Source organism: Plecotus auritus (assembly GCF_963455305.1).
Source record: "Plecotus auritus genome assembly, chromosome: 5".
In the NCBI taxonomy this organism is placed as follows: Eukaryota; Metazoa; Chordata; class Mammalia; order Chiroptera; family Vespertilionidae; genus Plecotus; species Plecotus auritus.
This window is the reverse complement of record NC_137776.1, coordinates 111,359,519-111,381,449: the sequence shown is the minus strand read 5'-3', so window position 1 is coordinate 111,381,449 and position 21,931 is coordinate 111,359,519. Positions and strand designations below refer to the sequence as shown.

The 21,931-nt window shown below is 45.4% G+C and overlaps 1 long non-coding RNA gene across 1 annotated transcript in view; it reads right to left on the bottom strand.

The window, feature by feature from the left end:
• Positions 1–4,838: 4,838 nt before the first annotated feature.
• LOC308249476 overlaps positions 4,839–21,931 on the bottom strand; it is a 62,024-nt gene continuing 44,931 nt past the window's right edge. Inside the window, exon 4 of the long non-coding RNA XR_013960732.1 lies at positions 4,839–5,429. This is a non-coding gene — a long non-coding RNA (uncharacterized lncRNA). The remainder of the gene's footprint in view (positions 5,430–21,931) is intronic.

Sequence of the window (21,931 nt, the reverse complement as noted above, 5' to 3'; positions counted from 1 at the left end):
GCCATCTGGCCCTGCTACACCATCTGGTGGGGAAAAGTGAAGACACGGGTCCACCCTCCAGGAGAGATTTTAGAAACTTCTGCAGGTCATCTATAGCAATTAGGTTCTGTTCAAATTCCTCAAGGTTCTTTGAGAGCAGCAGGAGGGTGTGTTACCAAACCAAAAGAGGGTCTGCCCACCAGTGCACAGTGGAGCCAAACCCTGAACACTGAGTTTTGCAGTGGAGAAATTAAAGCAGTTCATTGGCTGTGCTCCAAGCCAGGAGAACAGAAGACTTGATTAAAACTGGATTTCCCAATCCATTTTTTTAAAATATATTTTTATTGATTTCAGAGAGGAAGGGAGAGAGAGGGGGGAACATCAATGATGAGAGAGAATCATTGATGGGCTTCCTCTTGCAAGCCCCCTACTGGGGATCGAGCCTGCAAACTGAGCATGTGCCCTTGACCAGAATGGAACCCGGGACACTTCAGTCCCAAGGCCGACGCTCTATCCACTGAGCCGAACCAGCTAGGGCCGAATTTCCCAATGCTTTTGACCAAGGATTCATAAAGGCAAAGATTGCGAATTAGGGGCTAGGCGTCATGGGTGGAGCTGATTGGCTAGTTCTTGTCTAGCCTCAGCAGTTTTCCTTAGTCTGATTAATTTAGTTCCTGAGGTTGTCTTGCCTGGAACCCTCACAACTGTGGTCAGGTGATCTAACCGGGTTGAAGAACCACGATTCTATAAAAGATCTCATGATTGTGTGTCAGTGATGTTAAAGCAAAAGGCAGAAACGAGGCATCTTGTGACCATTGCTATTGTTTAAGCTGTCATTGCTTCGTGCTTAACTCATTCCATTTTTCTATTGTCTCAAGCAAGGTGTCTGCTTAAACATTTTTCCTGGAAACTTGCTTTGCAAGCAGGCCTTATGGCATGACTAACCTACTTTCTTAATCTTTGACGATAAGCTACATGACAACCAAACCACTTGAAACATGTAGTTAAAGCCTGTACCTGTATGCCTGGGCACCGTGATCTAATGCCTGAACATGTGTACTGGTCACTGTGGGGTTCAGAGGGACCTGCCTGCAGGAGAGGTTCGTTTCTCAGAAAGGAGAGGACTTAAGTATATTTTGTTCTTCCTCACCTTTCCAAGACTATGGCAGATTCTGCCAGTCTGGGTACAGAGAAGAGGTTCCGGTTTACCCTCCCAAGACAAAGAGGGAGGGGTTGAGGCAGTCCCGCCCAGGTCCGCAGCTCCTGGGGGAAAGGAGGGGGTGGGGTACGGGGGGGGGGGGGGAGGGGAGAAATGAAAGGCCCAGGCGGAGGAACAGGAGGGACGGTGGGACCCCTGAAGCCCCTTTAGCTGTGGTGGCTGTGAAATCCTTTACCCACCTGCTCTCTCTCGTGCCTGAATGAAAGGTGAGAATGTGTGAGCGTGTTTGTATGCTCATCCTGAATGGAGGACATCATAAATGCCGAGCTCTGAAACCAGCAGAGCACTATTTCCTGGATGATTAGTTCTGGGGGAACAGCATGTGAGCTTGTAACTGATCCTGGGATGAGCTCAGCCCCTGGGATGACGGCTCAAACTGCGTGTCTGAGACACATTGCAGTCCCTGCCCCCGCAGCAAACCCAGGACATGCTACCACGGGCAGCAATCCGCCTCATGTGCTTAGGAAACATGCGGGGCTGAAATGAGAGGGGCCCTGTGTCTGTGAGAGTCCGGAGCAGGAGGGCCTCTCCTCCTTGCCTTTCTGCGGCAATGACTTAAAACCTACGTTAAGTCAAGATGCTCCTGCAGCAGCATCGTCCTGGAGACCACGCACTCACTTGGAAGTTTCTTGGATACTCCCCATGCTTGGAACTCATCGGCTGACCTCGCTTTGAGATTCTGCCCTCACCTTGCAAATCTCTGTTTATCCCGTTCCCCCTTCCCCCGCCCCTCGTTCTGAGAGACACACCACCTCCCCTTCAACAGCCAGCAGCGGTAGGAGGAAGACCTGAGGGTGATCTCAGTGTTTGCCTTGGCCCGGTGCCTTGGCTGTCACAGCTAAACATAAGACAGGAAACTCCAGTGCGGAGTGATGTTGGGAGCAATCCAGGCTGGAGCATGACTGGTTAATAAGTACAATAAAGTAAAATAAAGACCCTGGAGTCCCCAGCACCTAGCACAGCCATAAACACACGGCAGGTGCTTAATAAGTGACTGCTGAGTAAGTTAACACATTTTTTAAAGTAGAGCTTTAAAAAATCTCATTTTATGAGATTCCCATTCCCACGTGGATGGGAATCTCATAAATGCCATCTCACAAGCAGTTTGTTGTGCCCAAGTACGAGAAGAATTATTTTTAAATGCATCTGCACTCATAGCTAATACTCTGATATGACACACAGCTTAATTTTTTCATTGGCTTATATGTCAAGTCTGTTCTTTGCTCTCAAACATTCACAGGGGGTGCAGTTTGAAATGCTTCCAGGAGGGTTTACTCCCTCCACACCCAGCGAGTTCTCCACGCTGCACCCCGAGCTGCAGTCCCCAGCTGGGTCCAGGCCACTTGAACACCGGCCCCTGCCTGTTGAGACCCAGATTGGAGCCGGGATAACGCAATTTCTCTGAGGCTCAGTTTCCCACCTCTGATCATTTTATGAGCTGATGGTTATCAGAGGGCCTGGAATGGTGTCTGGCACAGGGGGGCACTCAGAAAAAGGCAACTGGGAGCCTCTCATGAAGTTCCTTTTCTTATCCTGAACCCGTGAGAAGTAGCTGGTCAGTGTGTGTGACCTACAGCAGTGTTCTTAAAGCCCACCTCGCTCACCAGTGCCCTGGAGGACTTGTGCCAACACCGATGGTGGCTTCGCCTTCAACTTCTGACTCATCAGGTCTGGGGGTTCCCAAGTGTGCTGCAGCTGGTGGCCTGGGAACCCCACTCTGAGAACCACTGGCCCTAAGGAACTGGAATTAAAGTCCATGTGCATTTTGCTCTCCAAAAGTCGAGTGTTTCCCCAAGCTCCCAGAGCAAAGCTGGCCCTGCAGCATGGAGAGAGGAGCAGCGTGCCTCAGCAGCCACCATGTTTGCCTCACTCCTGCTCTTCCACGGCCCTCTTCCTGTCCCACGTCAGGCCCCCAGTGCTCCCAGTGTCTGTGTTCTAGAACTCTTCACACGAAGGACTTAGCTGACAGACTTAGAGGGCTGTATCCCCAGGCTGTCTGTGCACCAGGAGGAGGCTCTAGACAAGCCCTGTGGATCATCCAAATGACTCTTGACTCAGAATTTCTAGCAAAAAAATAAAAGCCAAGGGTTCAAATAGGAAAAGGGAGGCTGAAAGGCTGTAACTTAATTGGTCCTACCTGGCTGCCCCGAGGCCAGTGAGTGGGTGGTCACCATCCTGGTGGGTGTGACAGCGTAGAGGCAGAGTGTCTGTGTGTCTGTATGGTCACGAGGAGGTCCCAGGTGCCTCAGGATCTCCAGGTTCGGTTCTCACCCACAGGCACCTCCAGGAACACCTGCAGCAGCCCCAGTTCCCACGTGGGAGAGCAACTGGCCCCTCCACACAGACACACAGTCTTTCTCTCCTGATTGCCTCATTTGCTACCTCCCCCAGACTGGGTGGCCTTTTAGATGTCACCTCCTCACATATGACCCACATCCTTCATGTACAAAATTGCTAATCAACTAATGCATCTTACACCTGTGCACAGCAGCCTGTGGGCTTCTGACCAACCTGAACCGGTCCCTCACTCACATGTGGAAGGTGAATTTCATCCCTATTCCACCAAAATTAGAATTACACATCAGAGCGACATTTCCATGTATGCTTATAGGCATGCATATATATGCAGGTATGGGGAATGTTTTGTGTGTGTGTGTGTGTGTGTGTGTGTGTGTGTGTGCGCCACTCCAGGGTACTGTAAGTAGATAGGATAGAGATAGAGATACAGATATGATAACAAAGGTGTTTAGGAAAATGGATAAGCATAGATGTATAGATAAAGGTCATGGATCTGAGCAGACACAGTCATACCAGTAGATATGGAGATATGTCAGTGTTACGTAGGCAGATTCACACATCCATAGATCCACCACACAGGTGATGCTACAGATGTCATTATTCCTACTGGGAAGCCTAAATACTAGGAAAAGTTGTGATTGAAGTTGGGGGATGGTGTTTCTTTGTAGGAGTTTGTGGGGTCAGTGTGTAGAAATTCTCTGACTCTTTTGCTGCAAATGAGCCCAAGTCCATGTCATTGGTTTTTGTCAGGAAGAACCCGACAAGATCCAGCTGAACCAAGTGATTTTCTGGCTGTGTCCTGATGTCTCTTGTGTCAGAAGAACCATATGTAAGCTAAGATGTCCCCAAGGGAGTGGGCCCTCCTGCTGGCCTGCAACCCCTCCTGTAGGCCATGCTCAGATCCTACAGCTGCTGACTAACAGCTGTGGCTCCCTGTTCCTCCTTCCTACTAGAAGGTCTCCTCTCCCAAGGTTTCCTGAGGCTCAGCTGTTCATTTGGTTCTGCAGGGACTTGCTCAGGATCTCATAGTCCTGCCCCAAAGACCCAACTCTGAGCAATATTCCCTGAGAGCCTGGCAAGGAGAGGAGGCCAGGAAGGAGGGCCTGCCTCTGACACCATTGGCTCTCTGCCTCCAGCCTCTGATGGCAAGATAAAGAAGCCGCTTCAATTGCCACCGATGCTGACATCATGACTGTTCCTCATCCAGCTGGAGACGGGTTGGGACATGACAAAGACAAGATGTTGTAGAAGAGCTCAGGAACAGGTGAGGGCAGCCGCCGTCTTCAGGAGCAATCCAACCAGCGTTACGTGAACCAGAGAATGGAATTAAAGCAATTCCGTTGGTTGACTTTTTTGCTGTAATTGTTATTTTTATCAGAGCAATGAATACACATATTAACAAATCATGTATAAGTGAACAACACGGGATAAAAAGGAGCAGTCTTCTGACTTCTTTCTTCACCACCACCACCCCCCGCACCTCTGCCACACATAACTTCTTTTTGTGGGGTTCTGTTGTGCATGGTTGTTGTTGTTGTTTTTTGGGGGTTTTTTTTTCAGCTTTATTGAGGGATCATTGACAAATAAAATTTTAAGACATTTAAAGTGTATATTGTGATGATTGTATATATATTTACATTGTAAAAAGGATTTCCACCACTTAGTTAATTAAAACAAAACATTCATCACCTCACGTATTTGTCTTTTTTTGATGAAAAAATTAAAGTTCTACTCTCTTCACAAACTTAAATTCTGTAATAAAGTGTTGTCAATGATAGTCACCATATCGTACAGTAGATCCTCGGGTTTTTGGTTGTTTTAGCTTCAGTTCTTTTGATGCTCATCATCCTACCCATGATCAATGTTTCTGAAAAGAAGCTGTAACCCACTCGAGGTCATGAGTTCCATTTAGAGGGCTCTCCAATCCTTTCTCCTGTGAGGTGGAGAGGAAAAGAGTGGAGTGATGAGAAAAATATCGGCGTGCATTCCATGTCAAGTATTTTGTAAGACTTTTGTTTCATTTGTAAACATGGATGTGCACAGGGTCATCATGCAAAAAATAAATAAATAAAGTGTCACATAGTGTCTGTCAAACAAGTTTGAGACCTGCAGCTCTGTATCACATGCTAATAAATTGAATTCTCACTTTGCCCACCAAAGACACTTGCGTGTTCTCTTCCTGACACAAAAGCTCAGGCTTCTGTTCATCTTCTTAGATCAGAGCATGCCTTCCATGCTCCTCCTCTGCTCTCACACCGCCAGCTGCAGCAGCATCTCTCCGCGCCCCCTGCCCAGTGGGGAGTAGGCCCGCTTTCCCCAGGTCAGCGGATGAAGCTACCTCTCCAGGCCCAGGTGCTGGTCTGACCCTGTGGCCAGTTTGTATGGATATTACAGGCTTGACATTAAAATTGAGTCTAGAAGCCAGGGACCCGGAATTTTTTAATTCCAATGAAACTACTGACTAATCTGTAGGCCCCTGCAGCCATACTGGAAGGAGACTGAATCCAAGCATGGGGAAAGGAGGAGAATCAAAGCTTACATGATGAGATGCGACTAGATATTAAAAATGTTTTAATCATAATAACGAACTCACTCCTTTGGCACAGCATTATCTTGCCTTCTGGTATTTAACCAGCAACTCTCTAGATCCTAGCACATAATTCACTTTTTAAATTTTTATTTTATTTTTTAAAGTATATTTTTATTGATTTCAGAGAGAAAGGGAGAGGGAGAGAGAGGTAGAAACATCAATGATGAGAGAAAATCATTGATTGGCTGCCTCCTGCACACCCCCTACTGGGGATCAAGCCCGAAACCCAGGCATGTGACCTTGACTGGAATTGAACCCGGGACCCTTCAGTCCGCAGGCCGACGCTCTATTCACTGAGCCAAACCAGCTGGAGCTAAAAATTTATTTTAGATAAAGAGGAAGAAAAAGAGAGAAGGAAACATCTGTTTGTAATTCCACTTATTTATGCATTCATTGGTTGATTCTTATATGTGCCCTGACCAGGGATTGAACCTGCAACCTTGGCGTATCAGGACAATGCTCTAGTCCAGTGGTCGGCAAACCGCGGCTCGCAAGCTGCGGTTTGCCGCTCTGTTGACTAATGAGTTTGCCGACCACTGCTCTAGACTCTCGATTCCAATAATTACAGGCTGTTGTTGTTCCTTGTGATTAAGCCCCTAGTCTAACCAACGGAGTTACCTGGCCAGGGCTATAATTCACTTAATTTGGCATCACATTCCTCCATGTCCCTGAGATTTTAGTAAGTAAATAAATGAGGACTTAAACATAGGAGGGGAAAAAGAATAGAAATCCAAGTCAGGTGGCTCCACTATGACTGGCCACCAACCCCTCCTCCAGTACTGTCACTGCCCACTAGGAACTAACCTTTGGATCTTATGCAAATATCACCTTCTGATGCCTTTTTTCTGCTTAGTCACCTGTCTCCCTAGTCTCCTGGGTATGGACAGGTTACCAGTGTGTCTTCCATGGCCCTGAGGAGTTGGCAGTGTCTAGGACTGAAAGCAGATGGTGCTCTACCAAATGCCGTATCTAGAAATACATACTCTCTCTGCCCTCCAGGAATTTTCTCTGAAGCTCAGTTTGGAGAAGAATCGTGTCCAGAGGGCATCTCAAAGATTAAACCAGACAACGAGCAGAAAGGGACTCCGGGTGCCGACAGGCCCAGCATCTCAGCCGCCAAGTGAGAATGGAGTCCACCCTGGATCATCATTATCTGTAGAACTAGCCCAGACAGGGAGGCAAGGGGGTAATGGTAAGTGTTTCAAAGGGGAACGTGCTTCTATTTTTGTCACATTATTTTTTCTTTCTGACTTTTGCTTTTTAAAGAAACAAACCTGCCCTAACTGGTTTGGCTCCATGGATAGAGTGTCAGCCTGAGGACTGAAGCGTCCCGGGTTCAATTCCAGTCAAGGGCACATGCCGGGCTGTGGGTTCGATCCCCAGTTGGGGGCATGCAGGAGGCAGCTGATCAGCGATTCTCTCTCATCACTGATGTTTCTATCTCTCTCTCCCTCTCCTTTCCTCTCTGAAATCAATAAAATTTTTTAAAAAATGAAAAAGAAATAAACGTGACATATAAAGCTACAGTCCCCTCTGACCATCACCTGTAGCCTCATTCCTCTCCCCCATCTCCAAGGCCAATCACCGTTACCATGGTGTTTATTTCCAGATCTTCGTAATGTATATGTGTTAAAATTTTTATATAACAGTGTAATATTATAACCATATAAATCTTTTTTCTGTAATTTTTAAGCCTTCAGAGAAGTTACAAGAATAGTACAATGAATCCACATGCTCTCTGCCTAAATTAACCAAGTGTTAACCTGGATCTCCTAAGGAGGACATTCTCCCACATAACTACAATAGAATTAAGTATCTCAATGCAGAAACATTGACATATTATTATTAAATATATGGTACTCATTCAAGTGAGTGCCACTTTCCCAATAATTTATTCTATGGCTGTTTTATTCATTTATGTATTTATTTTGAGATTCAGAATCCAGTCAAAAATCACTTATTTGGGGGGCTCTCTCTCTCTCTCTCTCTCTCTCTCTCTCTCTCTCTCTCTCTCTTATATTGACCTTTCTTAAGAGTCAGAGGCAAGTTTTTCAGAATCTCTCTTATGATATTCACAAGCTGAATCTTTGGCTCAGTACTGATATTTGAGATCCATCCATACCAATGCCCTGGGTCATTCCTTTTCACATCCCCACAGATCTTGTCACTGCTCGGACCCTTGAGTGCTCTGTGCAGCTGGTGCCTCTGTCCATGTACATTCCTATGTGTGACCTCCTGCTGTGCCCTTGGGCACATCCACATCGTGCAGAAAGAAGCAGTCCAGGACATGTGGCTGCTGGACCCCCGCCTGCTCTGCACCAAAGTCCTGAAGAAGCTGTTTTCCCTCCAGACTCCATGGGCCCTGCACCAGTCCGGGGCTGCTACACCCTGGATATCCAGCTCCTGGTGCCCAACAGTGATGGAGGAGCTGCTGCAGACCCTACATGCCGAGGGCATGCACACAAGACCTGAGCAGAGAGGCCCTGGTGGGCATCCCTGCCCTGATCAAGACACACACCTGCAGCCCCTGGACGGATGAGGAGGATGAGGTGAAGGTCTTTGGTGGTGTGCGCATTGTGCCTGCAGCACCTCACCCCTTCACATGCAGCATCTGTTACAAAGTCCAGGTGAACCTCTGGGGGTTGATCCACCAGCAGGGCACTGACTGAGCTAGACAGGGACATCCACCTCTGGGTGAGCAGCTGCAAGAATGACAAGGGGGAGCCAAGCTGCTGGTGCCCCTGGTCATCCACACTTCACATCTGAGCCTGGAGGAAACTCCGTCGGCCACTAGACCCACCCCATCCCATGGTGAACAAATTTGGGTGCTGAATTTGGGCTTCCTCACTTTGTGGCGAAGTACAATACCACCAAGGAGTTCCTCCTGCTCCATGAACGAACCTCCTAATCCCAAAGTGTGGCCAGCAACCTCATGTCCAAACTGTGGGAACCGGGGCGCCTAGGATGCGGCGAACTTTCTACTCTAAGTGCCCTCTGTGTTTAAAGTCAACCTTGATGGCGATGGCCAGGGGGCCTACATCTGGAGCTGCCACCGGGCACATCTTCTAATCCCACGAGTTCAGTTGTGTCTCGGTGAGGGCAGCCTTCGTCTCGGGCAGTGTCTCTTTGGATGCAGTAGCAAGGGGGATGCAACACATCTTTCCCATTGAGATTCCAGGTCATCACTCCTATGCCCATCCTTCCTCCCACTTCACCCATTTTTCTGCCCCGTCCCCCCCCCCCCACCACACACACACACACACACACACACATTCTAATGTATGTGAATGGTCTTTCTATGGGAGAGCCAACCTTATCCTCTCCTTCGGCCACTTGAAAGGTTGGTGTCTCTCTTCTCTGTACTCCATCTCACAGCCTCTAGCACCTTGCTCCTCATTGATCATTTCACGGGAATTCCTAACCCTTCAATGGTATTTTTCGCTACTATATTGGTTGTTCTTTAAAGGGCACATTTATTCCACATGTGTATTCTTTATACTCTTTTCCTTGTTATACCTTGTCTGAGCTTACCTCTTTTATATCTGTAGAAAAAACTCCCATGTATGGAACCCCAGTGTATTACTTATAAACAGACAATATGCGAGTGCCTTTTACAAAAGAGGGTGTATTTGAAATGACCCAAGTCAGCCAGGAGTTGTCATGAAGAAAACACTCCCTCTCTGTACCTTGCTGTATGCTGATCATCACCAGACGTGCTTCACCCTGACGTTTTTGGGGAGATTTTTGTTTCTTTTTGCAAGGACAGGGGAGAAAGGAATCTTCCCCTAGAGTGATATCATGGCCTGTGTTGTTGCTACGATAAGACATGCTTTCGTCTGCTTTTGTGTGAACATCAATGCGCATGTCCACATGGAAACTACAAACCGTCATGCTCTGTCATTTCCTGTCACCTCAGGTTGAGGGTGGATAGACACAGTTGTAGGATTCCAGAGACCTGTGTGCAAGCCCAGAAGACCCCTGACGCATGATTCATGGCAGTCCTTTGTCACTGTGCATCACATGTGGTTTTCCACGTCCAAGTCTAATAACTTTGTATACTTAAAGTCTGAGAAAGAGGATAAACCAAGATAGTGGCATAGGTAAACACCTAAACTGCTGCCTCGCACAATAATATCAAAACTACAACAAAAAGACAAAACGGACACCATCCAGAACCACAGGAAAGCTGGCTGAGTGGAAATTTTACAACTAGAAGGAAAGAGGAAAGCACATTGAGACTCAGAGGAGCTGCAAAAGGCTGAGGTACTGAGACACGTGCACATGGAGAGGACGGGCAGCTGAGTGCACGGGCGGCTGAGTGCACGGCTGGCTTTCTAAAGTGGGAGGGAGACGGAAGCTCCCAACTGCACTGAACTCCAGTCCCAGGCGAGACTCTGGGAACCCAAACTCATTCGGGGGGAATCTGGACTGTCAGGAAAAGAGAAAGCACACTGAGACTCCAGAGAGCTACGGAAGACAGAGGTCCGGAGGCACATGCGCGCAGAGAGGACTGACTACTGAGTTCACGGGTGGCTGAGTGTGCGGCTGGCTTTCTAAAGTGGGAGGGAGATGGAAGCTCCTGACTGTGCTAAACTCCAGTTCCAGGCGAGTTTCTGGGAACCCAGACTCATTCAGGGAGAACCTTGACTGTCTGGCAGCGGGTGAAACTCGAGGGCGGCTTTCTCTCTGAGGTGCTTGCAGCGATTACCAAGGGACACTGAGACCCAGGGGCCTCATAGGGCAGGGGTGATGGGAAGTCAAGGCTGTCTGCTCCGCCTTGAGACTCCGCCCCATCCAAGCTGAGCACAGAGGCTTTTGCAATTTTGCAAGTCTTGTCTCATAAGGGTGTCTCCAGCACAGAAGTTCTCCCATCGTAGACACAGCTGATCCTCACAGCCAATTGGCCTGGAGGTCAATTCCTCCCAGTGATACCAACAACAATCAAGACTTAACTACAACAAGGCTGTGCACACAGTCCACAAAGGGGTGGACCATAAGTGTCCACCTCAGGTAACTGGGGGAGGCTGAGCCACTGAGCTCTATAGGACACCTAGCACACAAAGCTACTCTACCAACTCAGGGAAGCAACCAAAATGCAGAGACAAAGAAACAGATCACAAATGAAAGAAATGGAGGAAAGCAAATGACTGGATATAGAGTTCAAAATCACGGTTATAAGGTTTTTCAAGAATTTCCTAGAAAAGGCCGATAAATTTAGCGAGACCCTCAAGGATATGAAAAAGGACCAACTAGAAATTAAACATACACTGACTGAAATAAAAAATATTATACAGAGACCCAACAACAGACTAGAGGACCACAAGAATCAAGTCAAAGATTTGAAATACAAAGAAGCAAAAAACACTCAACCGGAAAAGCAAAAAGAAAAAAGAATCCAAAAATATGAAGATAGTGTAAGGAGCCTCTGGGACAACTTCAAGCATACCAACATCAGAATTATGGGGGTGCCAGAAGAAGAGAGAGAGCAAGATACTGAAAACCTATTTGAAGAAATAATGACTGAAAACTTCCCCCACCTGGTGAAAGACATAGACTTACAAGTCCAGGAAGTGCAGAGAACCCCAAACAAAAGGAATCCAAAGAGGACCACACCAAGACACATCATAATTAAAATGCCAAGAGCAAAAGACAAAGAGAGAATATTAAAAGCAGCAAGAGAAAAACAGTTAGTTACCTACAAGGGAGCACCCATATGACTGTCAGCTGATTTCTCAACAGAAACTATGCAGGCCAGATGGGAGTGGCAAGAAATATTCAAAGTGATGAATAGCAAGAACCTACAACCAAGATTACTCTACCCAGCAAAGCTATCATTCAGAATTGAAGGTCAGATAAAGAGCTTCACAGATAAGAAAAAGCTAAAGGAGTTCATCAACACCAAACCAGTATTATATGAAATGCTGAAAGGTATTCTTTAAGAAGAGGAAGAAGAAGAAAAAAGTAAAGATAAAAATTATGAACAACAAATACATGTCTATCAACAAGTGAAACTAAAAATCAAGTGAATAAAAAATCTGATGAACAGAATAAACTGGTGAATATAATAGGATCAGGGGCATAGAAAGGGAGTGGACTGACAATTCTCAGGGGGAAAGGGGTGTGGGGGGTGCGGGAAGAGACTGGACAAAAATCGTACACCTATGGATGAGGACAGTGGAGGGGAGGTAAGGGCAGAGGGTGGGGTGGGAACTGGGTGGAGGGGAGCTATGGGGGGAAAAAGAGGAACAATTGTAATAATCTGAACAATAAAGATTTATTAAATTAAAAAAAATAAAGTCTGAGAAAGAAAGTAAAGCAAATTTTCTTGTAGTGATTTCAGATTGTGATAGTTTTAAATTCATATAAAGGAACATTATGTTAGTACACGCAGACCCAAGGAAAGGTGCCTGGACAGAATAATCTACCACCATAAGTGGAGAGCAAAGAAAAACTGAAGACATAGACACAGACAACAGTGTGGTGATTATCAGAGGGAAGGGGTGGGGAGGTAGAAGAGGGTATACAGAGGATAAATGGTGATGGAAGGAGACTTGACTTGGGGTGATGAACACACAATACAATATACAAGTGATGTATTATAGCAGCAATTTTCAACTGGTTTGCCATGAGAATTTTTTAAATATGCATTACCTGAGTATTTAGTCAGGGGCATTGACCTCCTTTCCCTTAGACTGTCAAATTAAAAAATGACAACAGCCAACACAATAGCAGTCCAGTGTGAGTGAATCAAAATTATACCTATTTTTCTTTGCCAGATCGGCAAAAATTATAATATATTTTTTTGGTGTGCCACATAATTTTAGTTATTAGTTTATGTGTGCCATGAGATGAAAAGATTGAAAATCGCTGTATTATATCATTGTACACCTGAAACCTATATAATTTTATTAACCAGTGTCACCCCAATAATTTAATAAAAAATTAAATTTAAAATAAAACTTAAGAGACTGGAGTTACCACTTCAGTCTGGTAACTAATAGAGTTTATTAAGAGAAACTTACATACAACTTGCATCTTGGATGACTGCGAGACAAAATGCACTCCCAGGCTGTTTAGCAGGTGCCAAAGAATTATAGAAGGCAAAAAAGGAGATAGTCACAGGTTCTAGTCCATGAATGCTAACAGGTACAGGGAATTAGCTTACATGCTTGACCAGGTCTTGATAACAACATGTTCAGGAACCAGCACATAGCAGGAGGCAGGGGAGGGCTACTAGATTCTCTCAGAATTAACACTGTTTACAATTAAACAGTCTCTGAGGGGGTCCATGGCAACCTCCCTTCTGGCCTGGCATTAGCTCGAGGGTCAGTCAGTGGTCATACCTTGGAGTAGTCTCTCCTCCACACAAGTTTGAATTCTTCAGTCATGAGAAGCATGTAATTTAATGTTATATCATATGACTATATGTATGAGTATGCATATACATAAATAGTAACACAGGTATTTTTACTTTAACTATAGGGTATAGCAAAAAGTTATTTGTTTTACTTATTTTTATTTATTTATTTTATTTTTAATCCTCACCTGAAGATATAGTTGCGGGGTGAGGAAAGAGAGAGAGAGAGAGAGAGAGGAGAGAGAGAGAAGCATCGACTGGTTGCCTCCAGGGATCACACCCACAACCGTGGTATGCACCCTGACTGAGAATCGAACCTGCAACCGTTTTTGGTGTATGGGATGACACTCCTACCAACTGAGCCACAGCTTTCCTTTTTCATTTTTTAAAATATTTTTCTTTTAAATAACTTTTTATTTTTCAATTACAGTTTACGCACAATATTATATTAGTTTCAGGTGTGCAACCCCGTGATTAAACATTTATATAATTTATGAAGTGACGACCACCCTGATAAATCTGACACCATATTTACTAGTAGGTATTGCAATATTGTTGACTATATTTCCTATATTGTACTGCTCATCCTCATGACTATTCTGCTACTGCAAATTTGTATTTCTTAATCACCTTTTTCACCCAACCCCCCAGCAACCCTCCCATCTGACAACCATAAAAATATTCTCTGTATCTATGAGTCTATTTCTGTTCTGCTTTTTCTTTTCTTTTGTTTTTTGTTGTTGTTGTTTTACTTTTTTAGATTCCACATACAAGTGAAATCTGGCATTTGTCCTTCTCTGTCTGACTTCACTCAGAACAATACCCTCTATATCTATTCATGTTGTTGCAGATGGCAAGATTTCATTCTTTGTATGGTTGAGTCATATTCCATTGTATATATGCACCACTTTTTCTTTATACATTCATCGACTGATAGACATTTAGGCTACCATTATATCTTGGCTATTGTAAATAATGTTGCAATGAACATATGGATGTATATGTGTCTTTTCAATTTAGTATTTTTGGTTTCTTCAGATAAATACCAGAAGTAGAATTGTCCTTCATTGTCTCTTATTATAGGCTTTGTTTTATTTATTTTTTATTGAAATTATTGGGGTGATATTGGTTAACAAAATTATACAGATTTCAGGTGCACAATTCTACAACACTTCATCTATATACTGTAGTATGTGTTCACCACCCCAGATATAGTCCTTGTTTTAAAGTCTGTTTTGTCTGGTATAACTCTTGCAAATCCAGCTTTTTTACTTTTCATTTCCATTTCCATGAAATATCTTTTTCTCCCCTTTTCTTTCAGTCTGTGTGTGTCTTTCAATCAGAAGTGAGTCTCTTGTAGACAGACTATGTAAGGGTCTTGTTTTGTTATCCATTCAATGACTGTATGTTTTTTTACTGAAGCATTTAATCTGTTTGCACTTATAGTAGTTGATAGGTATGTATTTATTATCATTTTTATCCATATTTTTTATCTTTTTATTTCTTCTTCTTGAAGAAAACCCTTTAACATTTTTTGTAATACTGGTTTGGTGCTGATGAACGCCTTTAGCACTTTATTTCACCTTCTATTTTAAATGATAACCTTGCTACATAGAGTAATTTTGGTTGAAGATCCTTGCTTTTCATCACTTTGAATATTTCTCTTCAATCCTTTCTGGCCTGCAAAGTTTCTGTTGAGAAATCAGCTGACAATCTTATGGGAGCTCCCTTGCAAGTAACTGCTTTTCTTTTGCTGCTTTTACAATTATTTGTCTTTAACCTTTGGCAGTTTAATTATGATGTGTCTTTGTGTGAGCCTTATTGGGGTCATCTTCTTTAGAAATCTCTGTGGTTCTTGAACATGTATGTCTATTTCCTTCACCAGGATAGAGAAGTTTTCCATCATTATTTTTTCAAATAGGTTTTAAATGTTTTTGCTTCTCTTCTGGCACCCCTGTGATGTGAATGTTGGTATGCTGGAAGGTGTCCCAGGGGTTCCTTAAACTATCCTTTTTTTTTTTTCCTATTCGGATTGTTTTCCATTTCTTTATCTTCTAAATGACTGATTTGATTCTCTGCTTCATCTATTCTACTGTTGATGCCCTGTAATGTAATCTTCACTTCAGTTATTGTATTTTCATTACTGACTGGTTCTTTTTTATGTTTTCTATCTCCAGTTTTATGTTATAGCCTTTGTTTGTTTTATTGAATTTACTGGGTGATACTGGTTAACAAAATTATATGGGTTTCAGGTGCACAATTCTACAACACATTATCTGCACACTGTATTGTGTGATGTTTGTTGAAATTTTCACTAAGTTCCTCTACTCTGCCCCTAAGTTCATTGAGCATTCTTATAACCAGTGTTTTGAACTCTGCATCTAGTAGATTGCTTGTCTCCATTGTGTTTAGTTCTTTTTCTGGATTTTTGTTCTATTATTTCATTTGAGACTTGTTTCTTTGTCTCTGCATTTTGGCTGCCTCTCATGTTTGTTTCTATGAATTAGGTAGAGCTGCAATATCTCCCAGGCTTGGTAGAGTAGCATTATGGAGTGTGGCCCAGTGTTGCAGCTTCCCCACTTACCTGAGCTGTGTGCTCAGGGTATGCCCCTTCTTCCATGTGGGCTCTGTTCACATTCCTGATGTAATTGAGCTTTGCTTGCTTTTGGCATGTCAATGGGAATGATATACACCCAAGCCATTGATTTTGAGAACTGACTATGACCACTGTGCAGGGGCTGACTCCACAAAGCAGGACTGCTTCAGCTGGGCTCTGATGCCCACTGAGTCCACCCTAGAGTTTGTTGCTCATGAAGGTTGTTGGGTGGTGCTTCAGTGTGTCTGAAGCTGTCTACCAGGTGCTGTCTTTGGGGAGGTGCTGGCCAAGGTCAGCCACCATCTGTTCCCTGCCTAGGGCCATCCAGGATGAGCTACAAAGCAATCTTCAGATGATTGCTATTTGTGCTAGGCTTGGAAGTACCCAGGAGAGGCCAAGCTGCAAACCAAGGCCAACTGCTGCTAGATACAGCTTAGCAAGATACGGCTTGTTTGAGAGATGTTAGCAAAATTTTAAGCATGAACCAAGACAGGCCATTTGTATGGAAAACTTTGTAGAAATGGCTTGAGTTGGCCCAAAAGTTGGTTAGGGCGAGATTTCAGGGAACCACCAGGGCAGGGCCCATAGTGTTAGCTGGGGTGATGGAGACTTGTACATGCACCACCTGCTAGTTTTGTGGAGGGAGGGCTCAGAAAAGAAACAATGGCCTCTGCCAATGCTTCTTTCTGGGAGAAACCTGCCTCTCCATCTCTCACCCTGATGCCAATCAATTCAGTCTCTCCCCATATGTTCCTGGCACCTTTCAAGCAGCTGCCCCCATGCTAGAGCTCAGAGGAAGTAAGTCCAGGTAAGGCCATGCACAGGCCATTTAAAAGGAATGTGTGCAACTCCAGGAGCCCTTGAACTTACTCAGCCACAATCCTCACTGGTTTTCACAGCTAGAAATTACAAAGACTTCTCTTCATGACACTGGAATCCTGGGCTGGGGACCTGATATGGGGTCTAGACACACACACCCCCCTCCTCAGGGGGCACCTTCACAGCTGGGATATCCTTCCCGATTTTTAACCACCACACATGGGTGTGGGACCAACCCATTCTGCATCTCTGCCATTCCTACCAGTTTCAAGATTTCTTCTTCTGTATATCCTTAGTTATAGGATTTCTATTCACATAGATTTCAAAGGCTATCTATGATAGTTGCTCTGTAGTTTATTTGTAATTTTGATGTCCTTTATCTTTTTTATATAACAAATTATTGCCTGTTACATAAGTATGTTGGTCTTTAATTCAAAGAAAAAAAATGTTTTCTTGTTTTGTTTTCACTCAGTACTCCTCATAGTGGAAAAACCAATCTGAAATCAAGAGAGTCATTAAACCTAATCTCCCAGTGATGGAAACCAGCCAGTTTATGTAGGTGTATAATTATTACTAATATTGGGAATGGTGTGGAGAAGTAAAAAGAGCCTATCAGGGGTGGGCAAACTTTTTGACTCGAGGGCCACAATGGGTTCTTAAGCTGGACCGGAGGGCCGGAACAAAAGCATGGATGGAGTGTTTGTGTGAACTAATATAAATTCAAAGTAAAGGAGCGGAGGGAAGAGCAAGAGAACTGGATAGAACAGCTGGATCCGGCCCGCGGGCCGTAGTTTGCCCACGGCTGGCCTAGGTGATTTTCAGATTTGTTCTCACTTTATTTTTATTTTTTTAAATATATTTTTATTGATTTCATAGAGGAAAGGGAGAAAGAGAGAGATAGAAACATCAATGATGAGGGAGAGAATCATTGATTGGCTGCCTCCTGCATGCCCCCTACTGGGAATTGAGCCCGCAACCCAGTCATGTGCCCTTGACCAGAATTGAACCTGGGACACTTCAGTCCACAGGCCAATGCTCTATCCACTAAGCCAAACCAGCTAGGGCTTGTTCTCACTTTAAAGAAAAGAGGGTCCTTCCATTTCCCTTGGGTGAACCAAAACCCAAGTGGAGTCATTTAGTGTCAGCAGTGGGGGACATAGGATGCTCTGTGATTGTGCACAAAGGTGAGGGAATGGTGTCCTGCAGGAGCAAGAGAAAACCTCCTGCCAAATACTCCCACCTCACTGCCCTTCTCTCAGTACAGACCACTGTGCACAGGCCACCAAGTAGGAAGTCTGGGTTTCACCTGCATGGAGCTGTGAGTGACAAGGCTCCAAGAGACCAACCGATCTAGTAAAATCTCAAGGCTGCCTTTAAAAAATGGTCAACAAAAAAAAAAAGGAAGGAAAATAATAAAAAGATAATAATCATTTTCTCTGTTTTGCCCAAATTGGTGACAATAAACATGATTTGCTTTTATAATGAGAAAAGAACTACTAATAAATTAAAAACTACACATACACGTGCCTAGAAAGGGTGACACTGACATTGAAATTGTGGTTGGCTTAAAGAGTGAAACCTCCTTCTCTTGTGTCAACTTCCTCCTGAATGTCGGCTTCACTGTCTGTCACTTCAAACGAGAACTTCCCATCACAGGGATAAAGGTACCAGACCCCTGGAGCCCAGCGGTAAGAGGTTTGACCTTGACAGCATCTGTGTGTGAAAACCCAGAGCAGGCTTGTGACTGCTCCAGCCTGGGTCATGGAGCTGTCCCTGTGCAAACATGGAGCATGGAGGAGACAGAGCTACTTGACTGGCCTGGCCCTGGTAACCCTGGGTCGGTGCTGAGGAAGGAGAAGTTCTCCCCAAGAAAGGAGTTCTGTTTAGGAGAAAGGTGCAGAGGGAGGTTGCTGGGCAAATCAAACAAAGACTGTAAGAGTCTTTATACTTTTGTTCTATGTACCTGTGAGGACAACACTTGTTCATAAGGTTGTGGGACCAGCTGGGCTCCTAATAGCTGAAGCCACATTTAGGACTCATGACAGGCCAACTTTGAAGAGCTTAAGGACCATTGAGCTCACTGCCACATCCTGAGAAATGTCCTGGGGACATTCCAGGGCACATTAAGTGCCATGATCCCTGGTCAGGCTGAAACTGTCTGGCAAACCCCACCATGGGCAGCTGGAGGGAGGAAACCAGACCACAGCTCACCTCCTGCGGCCACACTGCAAATCCAAAGGTGCAAGTTCTTAGGGGCCAGAAGAAGAGCCTTTCATGGGCCCTTGTTCTCAGAGTTGCTGTGAAATGAGCTTGGACAGCATGCTCCTCATCCCCTCGGGGCTGTGGCTGCACTTGAGCTGCCATGGGGGCCTGAGGACAAAGTCTGAACTTGAGCTGCCATGCCGGCCTGAGGTCCCCATGTGGACAAAAGCACCCCAGGGACCCAGAAGTTCTAAGGCATGGGCTGGAGGGTATTTCTGAGCATTCTGATTGGTTCCAAATCTGGACCCCAGACCTTCAAAACAGAATCAGAACTCAGGGTGGGACTTGGTGGGATTTTTGCAGAAAGAGGTTTGCAATTACAATTACAGGATTCCATGACATTGTAAAGCGACAGCTAGCCCATCAGAGTCTAGAGTCCATACGATCTCACTAAACCTTGATGATGTGACCTCAGAAAAGCAAACAGGACCTGGTTATTCCTGCATAAACAGCAGCTACATCCAGGGAGGCTGTGACCCCAACAGTGTGGTGGAAATCTGAGCTTAGAAATGGAAGACGTCCACAAAGAGTAAAAAGATAGTTTCAGTTTTGCAAGACAAAAACAAGTTCTTAAGTCCTGGACAGTGTGATCAGTGGTTAGAGCATCAGCCAGAGCACCAGAGGGTCTTGGGTTCAATTTCAGGTCAAGGTCATGTACTTGGACTGCAGGTTCAATCCCCAGCCCCGGTCCAAGCATGTGAGGGAGTCAATCATCTCTCACAGCGATGTTTCTCTCTCTCTCTCTCTCTCTCTCTCTCTCTCTCTCTCTCTCCTCTCCTCTCCTCTCCTCTCCTCTTCCCTCCTTCCCTCCATTCCACTCTCTCTTAAAAATCAATGGGAAAAATATCCTCAGGTGAGGATTTACAACAACAAAGAAGTTATGGAGATGGATGGTGGTGATGGTTGCTCAATAATATGACATGTCCTTAATGCCACTGCACTGTGCAGTTCAAATGGTTAAAGTGACAAATTTTCTATTATATCCCTTCGCCACATTTTTTTTTTAAGAAGAAAGATAAAACTGGAGCCTAAAACTGCCCAGGTAACCGTGGAGCTTCAGGGTAATGTACACGACTGCCACTGTGTTCACATCACCCAGCAAAGCAGGACTCCTCAAAGGGGAGCTAGAAAGAATGACAAATGGATTTTCAGAAGAATTTTATATTTGTTATTTCAAAAATATCTTAAAGTGGTTATGATGGGGGGGGTTAAGAATTTAATTTAGCTTTTTTATTATTTGCTATTTAATTTTTATTTGTTTGTTTCAGTTTGAATTCAACTGAATGGTAACATTTTATCCAAATCTCTTAAACTCATTTTTTTCCAAGTCCCCAAAGAGTGAGGTTAAACCAAACCACCTATACATCTCTTCATTTTAAAACTGAGACTTTTTTACAAGTCCCATGTGATCATGTGAGATGGATTCCTTCAGACTTAATCAGGACAAACTGTTCATGAGGAGGTACATGATCTGCTGCATCATTTTCCAGAAGTTTGCTGAGCCCCTATTTTGGGCTCCAGCCCCAGGCTCACAGCAGAGTCACTGAGCCAAGCACACCTGTGCCTGCTCATTGAGGCTGGTCACCTGCTCACTGAGGCTGGGCACCTGCTCACTGAGGCTGGGCACCTGCTCACTGAGGCTGGGCACCGGCTCACTGAGGCTGGGCACCGGCTCAATGAGGCTGGTCACCTGCTCACTGAGGCTGGGCACCTGCTCACTGAGGCTGGGCACCTGCTCACTGAGGCTGGGCACCGGCTCAATGAGGCTGGGCACCTGCTCAATGAGGCTGAGCACCTGCTCACTGAGGCTGGGCACCTGCTCACTGAGGCTGGTCATGGGGCTCAGCTCATTAGCATCCTGAGGGACTGAGGCTGTGCTGTGGGTCATAACCTGAGGGTGAGGTCCGACTTGATGGTTACAAGCAAAGGCCACAACTGATGAGAGGCCTGAGCCTCAGCCCCTCAGGCCCAGGAGGAAGCAGCTTGCAAACACAGCCAGGACGGGGGTAGGAGGGTCTGTCCCAGCTGAACCCCCTGGCCTGAGGTGGACACGGAGGTGCCCCTGAAAGGGGATTTTAAGGAGTAGTCGCCCCCTTCCATGTGCAGCCCTGGAAATGCAGTAGCAGAGCAGGAAGGGACCCCAGGACACAGCTGCTAATCTTCCCAGAACCACCCAGACTCAGAGGGTTGCTGGCTCATGACTGGTGATCACAAGGACAAGTCTTCTCTCAAAGGGAGTGAAGAGGTGTGAGGGCGTGAGGATGAGCAACAAGAAAAGAGTTTCACAAACAACTACAGCAGGGTCCCCTGGGATCCAAGATGATGCATTGTCTCTCTCAGGGCTGATGAGGGGAGGGCAGCCTGGCAGGTGCTGAATGCTGTGACTCCAGCCAGTGGTGTTCCCCTCAGGGGTACAGAGGAGGGACCGAGACAAGCTCTTGGTAGGTGAAGTGTCTTGTCTGTGGAGGAGAGACTGTTTTGTGATAATGGGACCACTGCTGGACTCCTGAGCTTGATCTGGGCCTGAACAGAGATTGCCTCCTGTAAATGCCCTCAGAGACTATCTTGCCCCCCGCCCTCCCCCCCCCTCACCCCCCTGCTCTCCTCCCCATGCCCCAGGCACGCTGGTTCCTGGAACAGGCTATCATCTATACTGGCAAGTGTGCAAGGCGTTTTCCCTCATCTGGCATGAGTCATACCAGTACCCCCTCCATGCTGCCTGCTCTATGTCGTTCTTTAGCTCCTGCCAAGACACATGCGGGATAGCTTCTTCCTCTTGCCACCACCAAGACACACCTCGTATGCAGTTTC